Source organism: Pogona vitticeps, chromosome 2 (genome assembly GCF_051106095.1).
Source record: "Pogona vitticeps strain Pit_001003342236 chromosome 2, PviZW2.1, whole genome shotgun sequence".
Lineage (NCBI taxonomy): Eukaryota > Metazoa > Chordata > Lepidosauria > Squamata > Agamidae > Pogona > Pogona vitticeps.
In genome coordinates, this window is record NC_135784.1 from 121583130 (window position 1) to 121589074 (window position 5945).

The following is a 5945-nucleotide window of genomic DNA, read 5'->3' on the forward strand; positions in this document are numbered from 1 at the left end:
TAAAGAGGGTGTCTGCTCTCCCCCTTCCCACTAGCCCCATTGCCTCCCTACTTGATCTTGCCGCCACCACCTCCTCTTCCACTGCTGCCATCCTCAGAGGCAGCGGGCCTGGCCTCCCTTCCCGGAACTGGCCTGCTGCCTCTGCACATGTACCCACCTATCAGCTGGACAATGGGCACATGTGCAGAGGCAGTCAGCCTACACTAGGAAGGGAGGCTGGGCCTGCTGCTTCTGAAGATGGCTGTAGTGGAGAAGGAAAAGGCAGCGGCAGGACCAGGTCAGGAGGTGATGGGGGAAGTGGGAAGGGAGCGAGCAGGTGGCAGAGAGGGGGAGCAGGTAGGTTCCCCCCCATACATGAACTGGAAAAATGAATCACAAACCGGCTCATTTTCCTGGGGATTCATGGCAGTTCATGGGTCATGGTTAGTGCTCATCTCTAGCTATATCCATAACTTTTTACTTTAAACTAAGGGACCTTTTTTCCTCTTTGAGGAATTTCATTGCTTTTCGAAATATAGAAATATATAGACATTTATGTCGGGAAAAAGAAAGTCTGTTTTTACTGGGGGGGGGAATTAAAGAGAAAAAATAAAATAAAAGTCATTGTATTAATAAAGAGAGCAGCAGTCAGCAGCAGCACAACACATTGAAATCACTATATAAAGCAGACCAAATGTTCCCAACCAGTTCTAGCTCTAAGAAATCACCCCCATTCACAAAGGAGAGGGAGTTGCCATTTAAATTTATCTGTTAAAGAGACAAACCTACATAAATTATTACTTGCAAATCTTTACCCCATAGGATATCAGAGTATTGCTCAAATATTTCCATCAGAAAACACGTTCTAGGATCAAATGTATTAACTAATATTCAGTGCTATCCAAGGAGGGGAGAGAGTGGAAAACCGCAATTTTCATTCCATACTTGCAACTCTACATTGTCCACATGGGTGAAAGTCCAAATGGGTGAAAATCCAAAGTGTCCCTCTGTTGGAGGAACTGCGAATTTGGTTATTCCCTTTGTAGTGCTGGAGAAGTGTGGAGAGCTCTGCCCAGTTTCAGCGCTTCCTCTGAAAAATGAAAAATTAACAGTCTGGATAACTCTTGGTTAGAGATGGGCACAAAGCACTTGGTGCCATGTTGTCTAAGTTGTCTATGCAGCACCACAAGTGGCACAGGTTCACTTTCCTCACCCCCACCCTGGCCAGTTCCCCTACTGATCTGCCAGAGGACACTGTTCTTTCCCTCCACATTGCACAATCTTCCATCCTGGTCGGAGCACAGACGTCCCTTCTCTGCCTCCTCCAGCAGCTGTCCCCTCAGATAAGGAGGCAGAGCAGGGATTCTTGCAGTGCTGTCTGAGAATCAGCAGCTGCTGGAAGAGGCAGAGAAGGGTAGTCCATGTTCCTGACAAAACAGATCATGTGACAAAGAGGGAAGGAGCAGCATGTGCTTGCAGGTCAGTGGGGGGAGCTGACCAGGGTGGGTGAGGAAAGTGAACACGTGGCACCTGTGCTGCTGGACTGAGGACTTGGATAACATGGCAAAAAGTGCTTCATGCTCATCTCTATTCCTGGTTAAATGCAACAAAAAACTTTTACTTACTGTTCATAACTTTATTATATATATATAGCATGAAGCTGCATTGCCACACACTTACCTTTGAAGAAGAGAAAATGGAGGAGGAAGGAAAGGTGGCTGACAGAGGAAACAACCAAAAGGATGAAGAAGTCTCATGGGCTCTGGGGCATGTAGCAGGAGGACTCTCTGTTAACAACAGGTTCAGAGCATGCTGCCCTCTGACAACCAGTGTTAAAAAGAGAAACATGCAAGATTACATTTTCTAGCAACATAATGCTTCCACAAGATTACAGGATTTACAGGGAGAACTGCAGCACTAATGGATAATAGCTGTAATTAAAAAGGCTGACAAAATGGATTTTTTAAAAAAAAAATAAAGAGCATAGACCCACAATCCTTTTCAAAAGGGGAGAAAACATTGAAACCTGTCATCAAACCTAAGTATGCCGTTTACAGACTCAATATAAATTAGAAGAGGACAGAAAGTAGATGGTGATGATTTTCAGTAGATGGGCAAAGATTTCCAAAGTGTCTAACAATAGCAACAAGCATAAGCCTTCCCACTCCCAGTCCAAATTAGATGGCTTGTATGAACGAATGGGATTCTGCACATTCCTGTGCTGTTCATGTTTCCAGAAACATTACTTTGCATCTCACTCCAGCTGGAAGGGCTAAATTCCAGTATAAAAATTTAAAATATTTTTTAAAACCACACAACTCTGAGATCAGCTTCCCTTGTCCTATATTATTTCCATGTCAGCTTCAAGGCCAGTGTGACAGCAAGTTGGATTTGTATGTAAGGAAGTGGTTCCAAAGCATTTTTCCCCCTGAAAAATAAATATAACTGACTGACCTACTGTTCAGCAAGGGCAATCCCTGCAGCTGACATTACATAACATGCCCTCCTTCCTTGTGTCACTTTTGACTCTATTTGACAGTCAGGTGGCTTTTTAAAAGGAAGTTACACTGCACAGGTCAGGTAAGTGAATACAGTGGAGGTAAGAATGTGCACTTCATGTGAAACAATCACTACCTTGTTTAAAAAAGAGGTTTCTTTGGGGAACCAGGAAAATAAAATTATTGTTTTCATGGAAGTGCCAAAGCAAAGTGGTACAAAAACATAAACTGAGCATTCAACATTAAGAAACACATACGACCGAAAATTTGTAGAACTGCATTTCTTTAAAGGGTTTTAAAACCTTTTTGAAAGAAAAAAAAATCAAAATCCTTAAAAAGAGCTGCTTACAATTACATTCCATTGCCAAAGACTCTGTTTTAGAATGCTGCTGCATTTAGTAATATGCAATTAAGAAACAGTGACTTGGCAATAGAGAAAAGTACTTTTCAAAATCTATACAGAATAAAGTAGTCACAATGTTTTCTTTTGTTTTCATCTCCGCCCAAACAAAGATTGTACAACATTTGGTAATTCCCTTTATAAATACTTAAGGTGTGGCATGAAGTATTTAGCCCCTTCTGCCAACAGATCTCAGACATCTGCCCACAGAGGAGGCTCCTGCTAGAACTTGGCAAGCACATGACTAGTTCTAAATCTGGGAATGGTTTTTGAATTCAACACATGTTCTCAGGGGCCCAGTTTCATCTCATAGAATCATAGAATAATGAAGTTGGAAGGGCCATCGAGGCCTTTGAGTACAACCCCCTGCTCAATACACGAATCCTAACCAAAGCAAATCTGACAGATGATTATCTATATTTATCTTGAATGCCTCCAGCACTGCAGTATTCACAACCTCTTGAGGTGATTGATTCCATTGCCGTACTACTCTAACATTTAAGAAGTGTTTCCCGATATTCAGCCTAAATCTGGCTTCCTGTAGTTCAGCAGTTCTTAACCAGGGGTGCAAGAAAGCATTTCTAGTAGTGCGAGTGGTAACTTTAAAAAAAAAAAAATTCTAGATTATAAAATTTAAAGCTGCCTCTATATAAATTTGACTTCACTGAACTAGGTACTCACAGCTGATGTGAGTACGTACATACTGGCAAATGCTATGACCACATGCTATGACTATATGATCCCCACTACCACCCAACCTGCATTTAGGTGCATGCACTTCCCAGTACCATGCTAAATTGCTCTAAGCATGTGCTTCGTTGTGGACAAACATTAATGAAGCAGGCCAATGCACAAGAGAATGCTAATTTTCTTTGTTTTCAGTAAGATTTGTAATTAATTTTTGTTTGCATGTCATTTTATAATTTACTAAAAATGTGTAGTTATAATGTTACTTTGTTATTTGTAGTAATCCTGGCCATGACAAAAAGGCGGCAATGGAAAGACAACTATGTTGCTAATGGATTCACTTTATAACAGAGGACAGTACCCAAAGACCACAATGCATTTTATGTTGCAAGATATTTTTGAACTCTAATCTCAAACCATTGAGTGACAATCAGTATGATGGTGAAGCTGCAGGACATAGACTTAACATCTTGAAGTCTTAAGAAGGCACGATTTGATACCAGCAGTACTATCACAAAATGTGACTTTGCAGCAGTTCAGAAGCCTGTGTTAGAAGCTTCTTATCTGGTGGCACATCTCTTGAGCTAAGAAAAAAAAGCCTCATACAACAGCTGAGGAATTGGTAGAACCGTGTGCATTGGAAATTGTGAAAACTGTATTCGGTTCTGAAGCACATGAGAAAATTCAGCAGATTCCACTATCAAATGAAGTGATTAAATTGTGCTTTCAAGATATCAATCAGGATATTTTACTACAAGTAGTACTGTACAAGATATTAAAGCCGGTCCTCTGAAAGTGAGTATTCGATTGGACAAATCAATATGCTGATAATTGCACTCAGCTTTTAGTATTTGTGTGATACATAAAGGAAAAGGAAATTTTGGAAGAATTTTTATTTTGTGCCGTTGAAAACTGGCATTGATGGCAAAAGGAATTGATGTTTTCAATCTCATTAAAGACTCTCTCTTTTTTTGAAACATCAAATACCAATGGATATAATAGGCTCAATTTGCCCTGATGGTGCCCTTGTGAAATTAAGCAAAAATTCTGGATTTTTTGCATATATGAAGAAAGAAATGCTGCAAGTTACAATAACACATTGCATGTTGCACTGCCATACATGTGCATTGAAAACTTTGCTAGAGGAATAACACTTAACTACATTGTAAGTGTAGTAATTTACATCCAAGGACAGGTGTTTAATCACCATATCTTTCATCCTTTTTTCGAAGAAATTGGTGCTGACCATAGTGTGCGTCTTTATCACACTGATGTAAGGTGGCTCTCCAAGGGATGTATGCTAAGCAGGCTTTTGAAAGGCTTGTAACTGTAAGAGGAAATTATTTAGTGTTTTACTAACCAAAATTGTAATTTAGTTAAAGACTTCGAGAGAAGAGATGCAATATTTCAACTTGCCTACATATATATCAATGCAAGGACATGGTGAAAATATAACAGCTACTGAAAGATTATCTGATTTTATTGAAAAAATAAAAATCTGGATACGTTGAGTTGAAAATGGTAATTTTTGCAAACTTTCCCTTCTTTGATGAAATTGTTCTGGAAAATGAGAAAATCACGATTTAACTTCAACTTATAATACATTTGCAACAACTGAGTACATCTTTTCATCGATATTTTTTCATGATAGTTATTGGCAAAGAGCAGAGATGGATACTGGATCCATTTCTTTTTGGCCTTAATTCTACAGTGATTGATTGATTGATTGATTGATTGATTGATTGCATTTATATGCCGCCCATCTAGACATAGTCTACTCTGGGCCGCTCACAACTTAGAAGATAAAAACAATTTAAAATATACAGTTTTACATTAAAAACAAAATGATATAAAATGTAATATAAATTTACGATTTTAACAGTTAATTTAAAGCAAAGAGTCCCAAGATGGCAAGAATAAAAGAAGAAAAATAAGAATGACTTAATTGACTGAAGGGAAGGCCTGCTTGAATAGCCAAGTTTTCAGCTGGCTTTTGAAAATGCCCAGCGAGGGTGCCAGCCGAATTTCAGTGGGGATGGTGTTCCACAGCCAAGGGGCCACCGCCGAGAAGGCCCGATCTTACACAGGACAACATTGACCACACTGACTTTTACAGATGGTGTTCCAAATTCACAGGAACCAGTGTTTGCTGCTGTCATCGTGAGTCAGATCCTATATGAAGTAAGCCTATGGGTTTACTGTGTCATGCAGCATTCTGTCTGCAAAGCTTTTGCACAGGGAAATGTTATAACTGCCGCTTGCTCTCTTGCAAACAGAAATAATGTTGAGCAAGGGAACTCTATGAATCAGGATCTGTGCCATGGATGGATTTGATTTAAATCAAATTGATTTAAATCACTTTTTTTACATTTAAAATTGAA

The 5945-nt window shown here is 39.6% G+C and overlaps 1 long non-coding RNA gene across 1 annotated transcript; it reads right to left on the minus strand.

Moving 5' to 3' along the window:
* Positions 1-292: 292 nt before the first annotated feature.
* Positions 293-5254, minus strand: LOC140704147 (uncharacterized). The gene is made up of 2 exons (XR_012083273.2): positions 1660-5254; positions 293-1069 (listed from the first exon to the last, which is right to left on the minus strand). It is a non-coding gene; the product is annotated as an uncharacterized LOC140704147 (long non-coding RNA).
* Positions 5255-5945: the final 691 nt, after the last annotated feature.